This window comes from Chinchilla lanigera, unplaced genomic scaffold (assembly GCF_000276665.1).
Source record: "Chinchilla lanigera isolate Chin_1 unplaced genomic scaffold, ChiLan1.0 scaffold00148, whole genome shotgun sequence".
NCBI lineage: Eukaryota > Metazoa > Chordata > Mammalia > Rodentia > Chinchillidae > Chinchilla > Chinchilla lanigera.
Genome location: NW_004955549.1, coordinates 673790 through 687263, shown reverse-complemented (window position 1 = coordinate 687263; position 13474 = coordinate 673790).

The window sequence follows — 13474 nt, the reverse complement described above, 5'->3', positions numbered from 1 at the left end:
GTTATCATCCTCTCTCATCCCCAAAACTGCATTAATTTCCAACTATCCTCCTTAATTCCACACTTGACTCTTAAAACCATTTTCTAAAAGTCTTTATTGAAATCAAAGATAAATCCAGGAAAGTCCTCATCTCAAAAATATGCATTTCTACAAATCTTCAAAAACTGAATGCAATCTTATGAACCAGAATCCAGCTAATCTACACCCATCCAACAAATTGCTATTCTTTATTTCTGCCTCCATAGATTATCTTTGATACATTCTTGTCATTTGTATAGATGGAATCATATAATAAATGCTCTTCTGCAAATGCTTTTTCTAATTCTGCACTACATTTGTAAATCATCCATATTATGTGTGCAATTAGAGATGGTTCATTCTCATGGCCATATGAGACTGGAATAAAAGAATATATCTCCATATTCTGCAGGTCCACCAAGGTATTACTGTGCAGGTTGAAAAAAAAGATAGCACCCAATAAGTGTTTGGGATTTAGTGAGCTCTTACTAAACAGTCTGGTGGACTACTTAGAAAAGGTGATAGCACAAATAATCCTGAGAACTCAGCAGCACAGCATTTCTGGTGAATATCATGTCATTTTGATTGGCACTGGAAGAAAGTAGGTCAAGAGAATGCTAGAGATATAGCAAACTTAAATTTTAAGATGATTTTGACAGGCCCCTCCTGGCCTTACAGGAAGCTGAGAAAACATGTAATATGGAATTAAACCAAGTGAGGTTTGGCAGCTTCTTGAGTCTCACTGTTCAGTAACTGAATTTTGATGCATGTTTGTTACCTTCCTCTCTCCTGCAAACTCAGTAAATTATAATTTCTTCTCCAGGATTCGATCACGTGAGGCTAGCTTCCTTAAAATGACACTTTCTTCATGCATACAGGTGAAACTCACACAGTTGGCTTGGCCTCCTGAACCTTTGTGAGCTTGCCTTCCATTTCATTTTTTTGTTTTGTTTTTTTAGGTACCAGGAATCGAGCTCAGGACCTTGCACTTGCCAGGCAGGTGCTTATGCCACTAAGCTACATCCCTGGCCTTGTTTCCCATTTCTAGCCCTGTCTCGCATAGCTCCACACCCTTGGCTACCACATCCCATGCTCCGGTCTTGTCCAGTGCCTACAAAGTCCATAGTCATCTTTAATTTCTGTTTTACTACATTTAAGTGTGCTTGAAAGATATTCGTCACTATCCCACTGCATCCTTTGTCACCTTAAGTTCCTATGACTGGTTTTAAAAAATTGAGCTCAAGAATCACCTCTTCACCTCTGCCAGGTGATAGCTGTGATCTTTAGTAGTGCTGGCCACACTTTCACCTCAGTTTCCTTGCATGTTCTGCATAAATTCTAACAGAGAGTAAACCTTTACAGCTTTTGCCTACTAAAATGTATACCTTCCCAAGCAGCTTATGTGCAGTTTAAGATGAAATAACATCTCTCTTTAAGCACAGCTAGCAAAATGACAAAATGCTTCAGATGTAGTTGCCTATCAGTAAAGAGCAAGTGAGTGAAGTAATGATTGTGTGAATAGAAGCCAAGGGGGGGGGGAACTTGGAGAGTCATCACATGGACTTGTGCTCAATTGTATCTATTTTATTCAACTCTTTTGCCTATGGTTTTGAAGAAGTTAGAAAAATGTGATGTCAAATCTGGGGTTAGTAGAACATTTTAAATGATAATGAGTAGCAGGATTTAGATTCAAGAATCATTGGGTAGTCTAGATCCAGGAAGATAAATAAATAATATGCAGGACAAAGTTCTACATTACATTTAAAGAATTATGTGAGTATACCCAAAACCCAGAACACTTAACTGAAGAGCAATACTTACATGGACACACAAAGTTAATACTACCAAACACTGTGATATGAGCTTCTTTAAAAACATGTACAGGACATAGAAAGGAATCACTCACTGAGGGGCTGGGGATTTAGCTCAGTGGCACAGCGCTTGCCTGGCAAGCACAAGGTCGTGAATTCAATTCCCGGTATCAGAAGAAAAAAAAAAAAATCACAAAGTAAGGAATCACTCACTGGTCTGAAAAAAAAAGAAGCAATTACTGTGTTTTATACACTATTGATGATAACTACTGGATTTACTCCTTTGCTGAAACCTACAACCTTATTATTTGATTAATCATTACTTGTTTTTACTATATGTTATAGAAAGGGTGGAATTTATTCAGCTTTATACTTTCTCAGTACATCTTAGAATTATTTGAGAACATTACACATGTAAAGATTTTTATTGAGCTATGTCCATAAAAATGTTTATGTACTGTTAAAGCTAGTGCAGAATTTTATTTCCTTTCTTAGTGTGTTGCCAAGTCATACTACAATAAATTATGAAACATTCTCACTCATCCTTTTACTCTTTTAGTACATTCTCAAATCTTCAGCCATGACCTTCTCTGTGAGGATGACAGAGAAGACCAAACACCTGTAAATGAACATCTTTGGGAGCACTAAGAAAAATAAAAACAAAGAATTGGCCTTTCTCAATGTTTGACAGCAAAGAAAACAATATATTTTATATGTGCAAAAGTCCTCTAGATACCATTTCTGGCATGCAAATATACGCTGATTAACTGAGTTCAAAATAGAACCATTCGTTCATTTCTTCACATGCACACCAATGTTCCTCTGGTGGGGAAAGTTTCCATTATTTAAAAATTTGGTAATTATTATGCCTGAAAGACATAATGAGCTCATTCACTATGTATTATTTTACAGGTTTGATATAGCTATGCTTGTATGTATATACCAGTATAAGTAATATAATAAAGACTCAGATATAGGAACCAAGAAGACACAAATTTCACCTTTATCAAACAGAACTATTACTGAAAATTATAACTACTCAAGAAAACAAATACTATGTCTTCCTTTCAATCTCATATGGGAAATAATTACTACATTTATGCACAAATTTATCTCATGACCCAAAACTTCAAACTCCTTTGAGATATCATCAGAAAAGAAGTCACACACAGAAAAAGAAAATGTCAGTTAACTATAATTCACTTTAAACAAGTAAAGATGCATCTTCCCCTTAATTTTTGCCTAATGTCAAAGAGTCAGTAGTCTCTTTTGAAATATAAATTACTTGTTGGAAATCATGTGCAATACAGCTATTGTATTTTTCTCTTTTATTTCTGGTTTTAAATTTGAGGTAACCACGCCGACTTGTGCAAAACATTATGCTCACCTCGCCTTGTCCTGAGGTGACCCGGATGTTTTTGTTGCCCGGGAAGTTTTCAGATGCCCGTGCATCCCCAGATTCCTGATCCACACCTAGAGCCAGCTGCAGAAAACACATGTTAAATAGCTCTGTGAGAAGTCATTCTTGAAGCTCAGCAGGTAGTTTGCTAATGGAAACAGGGGAAGCTTAAGACCTGACACCTTTGCTTTGCTGTTGCTCTCTCTTTAGGGCTCCCTGGGGTTAGAAAGTTGAGTGAGCTCAGAAAGAACCCACTATTAAAAGAGGTGCTAAACTCTTCCTCGCGTCTCCTTAATAACGTCAGAAATTGTCTTCCCACGGGGGCCTTCATGTCCAAGTTATGTTGATACTCACCTGGAATAAGTCTGAAACACCTGCATTCATTACAAGAAAGTGACTCAAAGTATAGAACACACAGGGGTCACACAGAGATTGCACTTTCTCTGGGTTGGCATTTACGTCGGAGTTCCTTTTCCGGAGCGTAAGAACAAGCCAATGGAAGTATTCAAGACTGATAACATTTGCACCCAGAGGGTAGCATTTTGAAGAGTTTCCATTGGAAATCTGATCAGTGGGTCCTTGGAAGATTTGGTCAAAGTTCAGTCATGTTCGAGCTCAAAGATATGGCCAAGGTGTGAAAATTAGATTATGCGGACATCTCAGTGGATTTCAGCCAGGGCAGACTTCATGCTATTCACCAGTACTGTATCTTAAGCACTGGGGAGACCTAAGAATTGGCAGGTAATTAGGAAGGACATTCCATAGCTACATGAGGTCCTAAATTTCAGCCAGCAATAATAATTCCAGATAAACATATTGGAAGTAGAAGAAAACATACTATAACTTCTGTTTCCATCAGTATTTATTGTGAAAAGGAAGGTAGGTGGGCTTTGAAGATTTCAGTAAATCCCCTCACATAGGACAGCTGGGAACAAGGAGCAAGCCAAAGCTCCAGAGCTGGTGGGGCAGTGAGTCTCACTGCAGGCTCCCTGTGGAGAAGAGTTGACTGTCTAAGCTCCTCCGAATCCAATTTAGTGGAAAAGATAAAAAAGGACATTGACGGAGGGGAACAGACAGGAGTTAATTAATTGAAAGTAAGAAAAGGAGAATGGGAATATGACAGCCAGGTGGTATCTTAGACAGAGAAGAGAGATGTATCCATACGTAGTGACATCACTCTGCATGGATTGCAGGGTTTTGACGATATGTCCAGGCATGGGAGCGCAGCAGGCGTGGTCCCTGCCACACCACCTGCAATCTCGGGAATGTGCTCTGACAGTAAGTATCTCATTATAGCAAATAAACTGCGAGTGTGTGCCCTTAAATTTCACTCCTATTTTAGGAAGGAGGGGTTATAAGTTTGAAAACCCTAGTGGTTCTTCTGATTTAATAACGGGCCAGAAATCAATCTCTCTCTCTCTCTCTCTCTCTCTCTCTCTCTCTCTCTCTCTCTGGATAAAAAATAAAATATCCTTGATAGTGTCTATGTTGGAAAAACTTACACTCCCTTTCCTACCTTTGTTTCATAGAAAAGTGTAACTATGGTTTACGACTCCAGGCGTGGAAAAATGGATTAGATTTGTTCTAATGTTTTTTAATCAGTGAGATGAAAATCAAAATGTTCTTTACTTGCCATTAATGAGCTGGCCACACATTATCTCATAGATAGATTTTAGTACTTCATGATGGGTAAGAACTATCTTTGCAGCCTCTTATTTTTTCTGAGAGTACAATGCTGTCATCATCTGCTTTCTCTGCCCGTCTAGAGCGCCTGTGAATGTGCATCTGTGAGCAAACTTCATCTTTCCATTTTGTGAGCCAATCTCCCTTCCCAGAGCAGACAGCACATTGCTGGCTAACACTCCCAGTGGGAAAAATCGGGAATACATTTTACTGCCCAAGACATATTTCATGTGGATGAAAGATGTCCATAACCTCTTGACTCCTTATTCCCAATCCACATATAACATAAGAGAAAAACTAGGATTTTCTTACCCATGGCATCATACAGTACTTCTGAGTAGCTTCTTTCATTTGATTTATGTGTTCCATACTTCCCATAATGCTCTGCTGACTATTTTCCTAGGCTTTGATATTCTTTTTTTTGTTGTTGTTTTTGGGGTTTTTTTTTTTTGGTACCAGGAATTGAACTCAGGACTTTGCTTTGCCAGACAGGTGCTTATGCCACTGAGCTATCTCCGGGCCCCAGCTATGATATTCTATGGGTTAGATCAACAGTTTTCCCTTTTGTCTCTTTTGCATATTGCCCTTTCAGATTAAAAACAATACTTTTCTAGCTATGGTGCTAGTTCCCTGTAGATCAGTATTCAGGCTTCTCATTTCATTATCTAAGTTTAGGCTTTCTTAGGGTTTTCCATTTTAAAAGAAACCCAAGATCTCCAATCTTAACACTTTCCTTGCGGAAGACATTTATCTGCTTCTGTTTGAGACTAATGATAGTCCACAGGTGAATGAACTCTAGCCTGCATCTTCCAGCCAAGTGACTCAGGACACTGAAGTACCTATCCAACTGCATCCATTCTCCATCAGAACAGGGTATGATCAACCTGCTTTCTGTCACTGCACTCATCATCAAAATATCTGCTGCAAGGAAATATAAAAATACCATCACTTTTATTTTCTCTGTCAGGTTTCTTGAAGTGGAAGTTTTGTTGAAATTTGGGGCAAGATTAAAGTAATGTGGGAGAGTATCATTTACTCTCTGCCTGGATTCTTACTCTTGATCTCACATGAGACATTCAGAGTGCCTATATCCACTCTGCAGTAGAAGAGTTGAACAGTTCGTAAATCCATGCAGAAGGAGGTGACTTCTCACTTAACTAAATCTGTTCTTTTTTTTTTTTTTATGTCACATAGTCTTGCTGGGCCTGCAGGTCAGATAGCAGAGTTTGTTAATTTAAGACATTTTTAATATTTTGGAGATAGTCCACTCAACTAAGAGCTGGGATAATTGATAGAGGGATGATTTGTAGCAATAAGTAAGAAATGCATCATTATCCCCCTGTATGAGAGACTATTTCCTTTAGGCTGGTCGTGTTTCTAGTGTGTCAAGCAATGATATTTTGGGCCCATAAGTAGGCAGAAAGGAATAATACAGCAGAAGAAAAAGGCTTACTTTAGGATGTGTACTTTGAGGTCCATCTCTGACATCATACTAGGCTGTCTCTATATTTGCTTGTCTCTGAAGTTAAGTTCTGCAATAACAATGAAGAGAAATATATGCAAAGAGGTGAGGAGATGAAGCGCTCTGTACAATAGACCACCAGACATATGAGAATCTTCCCACAGCAGTGTCCACAGGGCTGAGAAGGTCTCTGATGTTAAGATTTATACATTAGCAGAGTGTTTTGTATGTAACAGAGAAAGGTACATAAGCGAAGGAGACACACAAGCCTGAGTTAAAAGCCTGTCTTTATTCCCTGGTGCTGATACCATCTACCTTGAAGTTTGCTATGAAGAAGAAATGAAACTACAAAACACATGTAGAAGAATTACTATAGGGCTATAGACAGATGGGTTATCAATCTATTGAAGAGATATGGAAAGAGTATATTTTACTTTCAAAAATCGAATAATTTAATATTATATCTATGTGAATATTTTAACTGAAAAAATTAGAATGACATTTCTTTTTACATATTTTGTGATAAAAGATGCTTTAAATTAAGAAGCAATTGAAAGTCTATAATTTATCTATAATAGGCAAGATATCTTTTCTAAATTTATTTATTTATTAGTACATGTTTGCGATACATAATGACCACTTTCCCTGTGGGCATCTGGTACAAGCACACGACACATCTTTATTCTTTTTCATGTCCCTTCCTTCCTCCCCTTTCTTTCTTCCCTCAATCTCCTAGTCCTCTTCCAATTTACAAAAGATTTATCTCTCTGTTTACTTTTATTAGTCATTCATATTTCTCTTTATTTCATTTATACTTTGGAATTCTCCAAGATTTCATCTTACTCCAGAGATATCTCTTAATACTTACTGTGAATACACTGTTCTCAAGGCACTTCATGTATTAATTTATTTCATCTTCTTAAAAAACTCTTTGTGTAGTGATTGTTATCCCTAACGATACATGAAGATATTTGGATAATTATGATTAAATATATTACTTAAGACTGTAAAGAAAGTATCTGATAAGAACAATTTTCAAGACCAAAAAGAAATCACCACCCTGAACAATTTTCAAATACAGGCAAGTAGGCTCCAGCATTCCAGGGATACTGTCCCTCAGAGAAGACAATAATTCTCCAGTGTTCTTGTGTTTGTGCATGTTTCTACGTGGGAAACCAACTGTCCTCTTTTTTTGAGACAATTCTTTCAAGATTATTAGCATGGATGGTCCTCATTTTATGACAGTTCAATTTTACCTAGTGTCAAAGCGATAAGCATTCAGTGAAACCTTGCTTTGAATTTTGGAATTTGGTCCTCTCCCAGGCTTTAGCATATGGCACTGTCCTCTCCTGTCAGGCTGAGCAGTAACACTGACCCATGGTTCCTAGTTAGTCACACAATCACCGTAGTAAACAACTGCAGCTCTACAGCGCACACTATGAGCTAAGCTGCGATGTTCTGAAGGTTAGGTGTGTTAAGTGTATTTTTGACTTCTGATATTTTCAACCTAAAAGTGAATTTATGGGGATGTAACCACATCACAAGGTGCAGAACATCTTTATATTGCACAGACTTGGAAGATAGAAATAACATTTCCCTCCAGAGCAAAGGGCATGTTTGCTTGCAGCTTGGAAAAATAGGTTTATTGTTTTTCTCTGCAGCAAGAAACAGGCATGCTTCTGCCCCTTAGAGAAGATTTGCTCTCCCTTAGTTCTGGATTCCTCTCCTGTCATGAAATACACTGAATGTGCAGGTGTCAGCTGATCTCTGATCATCACCTTATAGGAACTGAGTTTCAGGGACCTGGTACAAAACTGTTGATATTCTGGCTACTGCAGTAGCATAATAGCAATTATCCAATCTCTTTCACCTTTGAAATAGGAGACTCATGTCCTCTACAAGCATTCACTGAAGGATGGCTGGCTGACTCCCATGCCATGGAGCTCTTAATTGTCATTGTTATAGCAATAATAATACACAATGATATCACTATTAAATGTCTTTAGTTATTGGATTATAGATTTCAAAAGTATTTTCATGGCCTATCAATTTATTTGGGTTATCACTAAATACTTTCTGACTATGACTTTTTGAAAATATCTGTAGGTCAACACAGCACTTTGCTAATATTTTTACAGTTATTTTGTAACAGGCATCTGTAATTATAATACTTTACCTTAATCACCTAGTGGTGTTTGATATAAGATCATCATATGTGATTTGAGATTAGGAGACGTGACAGAAAAGTTTCATACATGAGACAAAAAAGAACTATGTTTTTAGAAATGTGTCAGAAATAACACCAAAAGCATTTTATTGTAAATTATATCTGCCTGAAGCTCTTAATACATTATTTTAAAAATCTGATGTACGCTCCATCCAATAGAGCAGGATTGGGTGTAAAGTTTAACTCAATTTTAGGAGGCCATTGACTTTATTAGTCTGTATGAAGATACGTAGCCAAAAGTATCATCAAGAAATCACCCTTGCTATTGGATTATTTGATTGAAATTTTAAACAATGGAATGTATGCATGCTTTCTTCAAATAGAAATAAATTGCTTGCTTATTTCAATAAAAATCTCTTTGTAACAAATTAAGTTGCTCTGTTTCAGCAAATACTGTTGAAGTTTGAATAAAATGCTAGAAACTTCAACCATATTAAATATAAGCAATCTACATAGTAGTACTTCATTCCCCAGAAGCAAGGAAAAATGGAACTCATTATGTAGAAACCTATTACAACACTCTGATAATACAAAAAGTAATACTTCTCATTTGTAGAGCTCTTTATAAATGTTGCAAGCAGATTTGCACGTGTTTATAATTTGCAAGTTACAATAACAATTATACAATCTCATCTGCTGGTTAGGAGACCAAAGAGCCGCATAACTAATAAACACTGACATTAGGACAATGAAGCAGGAATTCTACTTCACATCCTTTCAATGTACTTGGCTATATTTCATGTTGATTTATAAAGTCATCATAGTAACTAGAACACTCAGATGGGCTCCAATCTTTTGCTTATGGAGATATCAACATACGTACAACTATGAATCCGTCAAAAAGAAAACAGTGGTATTGGAGGAGAAGGCAGTGTGAAGGAAAGAAGAGAGATTGTCTAATGAAAACAAGTTCTTCTTTACACCACAACAAAGGCTTTACGCTCGATGTAGCTTTCGCCTTTTAGTTATTATTTCTTTACAGTTGCACCCCTTAGAGTCGACTGTTCGGTGATCACTGTCTGTGTTAGCCAGTAACCTCCTAGTCGGTAACCTTGCCTCTGGCTTCTTCCCCTCACTTATTTCTCTTCCTGCCAGTGACCTTTTTCTGTCATGTCACTCTTCCCTCGGTGAAACAGCAGAATAAAACCCCTATGTGAGCATGGTGTGGTTGGGTAATTTGTAAACAGAGTTCACAATACAGTATTGTATGCTACCAGCCTAAGCAGCTTCTATAGAAATATGTGTGCTTCGTTATTACTTTTATGACAGGAACTAACTCCTATGAACTATTAACTATAAGAACAATGGAAGGTTTTACAGCGTCAGAGATGTTGGCCCCGTGTTATTAAAGGACATGAGGAATCTGAACAGGGTGCAGTGGCACACATTTGTAATCCCAGCACTCTGGGAGACTAAAGCAGGAAGACTGCAAGTTGCAGCTTAGTGTGGGTAACTTTAAGATGTGGTGAGATCCTATCACAGAAATAAACACATAAATACATGGGCTAGCATGTAGCTCAGTACAAAGGTATAAAGGCCTGGGATTTGATCGGAAGCATAAAAAAAGAAAAAGAATGAGGGGCATTTGCTAGAGAAGGAAGTGGAATGACATTTCATGGAGAGTGAGGGCTGCATGCACTGAACCATTAGCTTTGATGTGGAGTACCCAAAGCACATGCATGAAAATACAGGTGAGAAAATAATAGTAATGACAGCAAAAGTTTAGTAGCCACTGTTGACATTCATATACATTATTTATTTAATCCATACAATATTCTGTTAGATATGCAGCATTACCATTCTAAATATGAGACATAGATGTTATGAAGTTAAATATATTGCTCAAGGTCACACAATGAACAAGTAACTAGGGGAAGATTGGAGCATTTTCTACTTGATTCTAAAATTTTGATTCTTAATAACCATGGTATAAACTAGCCCCGGGGAAGATCATAAAGGATTTTGTATGATGAGTTAAAGATTCAAGGATGAACCACCAAAGTGGGAGTCAGCTTATTTTTAGCATGATAGCTCTTGCTATCATGTAGCAAGTGTAGATAATAGAGTAGAGGAAAAAATACCCCTGATTGAAAGCCTGATTAGGAGGCCATAGACAAATAATGATAAGGGCTGGAATGAGTTCACTTGGGTGGCAGTGGAGTAGGTAGTGGGAATTAATAAGTATTTATCAAATAAAATCAGTAGCATTTGGTCAGTATCTTAAGTACTTTACTCCATGTCAAAGTGGGGCAGACAAAAAGACAGCAAAGCAATGAAGTAGCAAACAAAAAGAAGCAAATGAAAGCAGCAGCCTTCTTTCTGTCCCTTACATTCTATCCAGCCTACACGCCCTTAGGGCAGGTAGCACTCACACCCAGGAAGGACCTTCCCATTATCCACACTCAGAACTCTGGCAAACCAATTAGTGGACTAATTTAGTAATCACACACCCTTGATCTCAGCATCCACACTCTAGATCCAGTCACCTCTCAAAAGCCCCCTATGACTGCATGAGGCCTGGCAGGGTTGGAGGTGGCATCTAGATGCAAGCCGTAACAGGCAGAAATTGGATGCAAAATATGAACACAGAGAAGAATCATAGCAGCTACTAGGTTCCCGCATCTGTGACAAGGTGGATGACAGCATTCCAAACGCATCTGGCGGAAAAATTTAGTGAGCTGGTGTGAGAGCGATCAATGTGGTGTCATCGGTCAGACATGCACATGGAAATCCCCGGTGCCCACTGATCACTCTTCTCACTTTTACCAGGACAGGACAAGAGTCTCAAAAATTCTTGTTATGAAGATGTTCTCCAGCTTCAGGCATGTGTAACCTTTGAAGTAGCAGCCGTGTTTCCTCAAGTCCTACCTATGGGGAGAGTTCATGTTATAAGAAGAAAGGGCAGTCTTTGGAACCAGGCTTCCTAGAGTTGGAATCTCATCTCTGTTTCTTACTATTTTTCGTGTGTCGTGTAGTTAATCTGAGGACAGCATGATCTTCAAATAAGCGGCCTTTAGCTGGAAACTCGAATAAGCTATATTTCCCTCTTAATATTTTGGAATCTCAGTTTCCTCTTTGAAAAGACAATAGATGCTTTTAATGGGGGACTAAGTAGACTAAGACACATAAAATTTTTCATCCATTTCTAGTATATGTCAATCACTTGATAAATTTGAACCAGTAATTACACTTGTGGTAATAAATAATGTATACACAATGTGTAATGCATGTAGTTATCAACTCATTCTTGCTATTACTAATCAGTGTGAATTAAAAATGTGATAAGAATGTGCACATGGAGATTCCCTCTGTCTAGAAGGTCCTGTACTTTACTATCACACAGATCTTATGCTACCCTAAGAGACCAGTGGAACATCTGCAAGTCCTGCCTGGAGTGATGGAAGCAACCAGCCATTCTATAACCTCAGAGTAATTTTAAAGCACTTCTGTTACCACAGGGAGTCATGTGTAATTATGTGTGCGCTTAGTAGAGGTCTCTAATTTGATTTTGAGCTCCAAAAGTATAAAGGTCTTCTCTTTATCCATATTTGATTCCTTAATAATAACACAGTAAAAGTTAAATTGCATAGGTTGAATTCCTCAGATATAACCAGCTGCTCTAACTTCATCTTACCAAGAAAACTGCTCACAATATATTAAAAAACAACCGGAATATTGCAGAAGCTTGATTTAGATCACTATAACAGATGTACGGGCCAATCTCATGATCTGCTAGCAATGTGCATGCGAAGAGTGTTTTATTTTTCTTGATGCATTCATTTGCAGAGAAAAATTAAGAGTTGCTTTGTTTATATCCATCTGAGAGAAAAAAAGGCCTTTTGTTTTGTTCAATTGGCAATATGTTGATGTTTTTCAAGTATGCATTCATCATTAAAGCAGCAAAAGGAAATGAAAGGTCAGTACTAGCTCTCAGATATAAACACATTTAAAATCTGGAATGCTAATTAGCCACTGTCTTGGAAATTCATGTCATATACCTAAGAAAAAGAAAATTCTGTCATGGGCTATACTTTGTACTCTTATTCGTAGTTTGGATCTGTGTAAGGGGACTAACTGTGCTAATTATTTAAGGAGATAAAAAGGAATACACTAATTTGTTTTATTAGTCATCTAGTATTTAGGGTTTATGATATTTTCCTTTATCTTTTTTTCTTTAATCATCCAATCCCTGTTTCAATATTTGTTCCCCGCCTATCCGTATCCATTGATTTTTTGTGTTTCACTAATGTGTCTGTGCACATGTGCACACAAATATACACACATGCATTTATGACTAATTTGGGGTTGTTTGAAAATACTAAGGAATAGCTATAAGTGTCCACTTGCATCTCAGATGTAAAGAATTGAAAGTATTTCCTAACCTTTGAACAAATCTCTTCATCTGTAAGTGGGGAAATCGTACTACAAAATCTCACATTGCAAGGATGTCTAAGAATAAAGATAAAACATGTACGGTCTTTTTAAGAACTCTTGGTACATATTAAGACCTCAGTAATGATTAGTTCTCTTTATTATCGCCTATGGTTATTTCAGTTCATAAACAGTACCTAAGAGTTTTGATTTTTAAAACTCCAACATTAATTTTGCAGACCTCTAAACATTAGTATTTAAGGAAAAAAACTATTTTTGAAAAGTTATACAAGGTGTTCCATATATATGGAATATATACGTATATATATGGAATAGATATATGGAATAGATAGATAGCTAGATAGATGGCTGATAGAGAGCATTCTTATAGACCCACAATGAACTTAATGGTCTTTTTAAAAATAACTTTAGACTGAATGCTGCAATGACCAGCAGGTTTTCTTGAATAAATACATGAAAGCCTCTCTTGGTTACCTGTGATG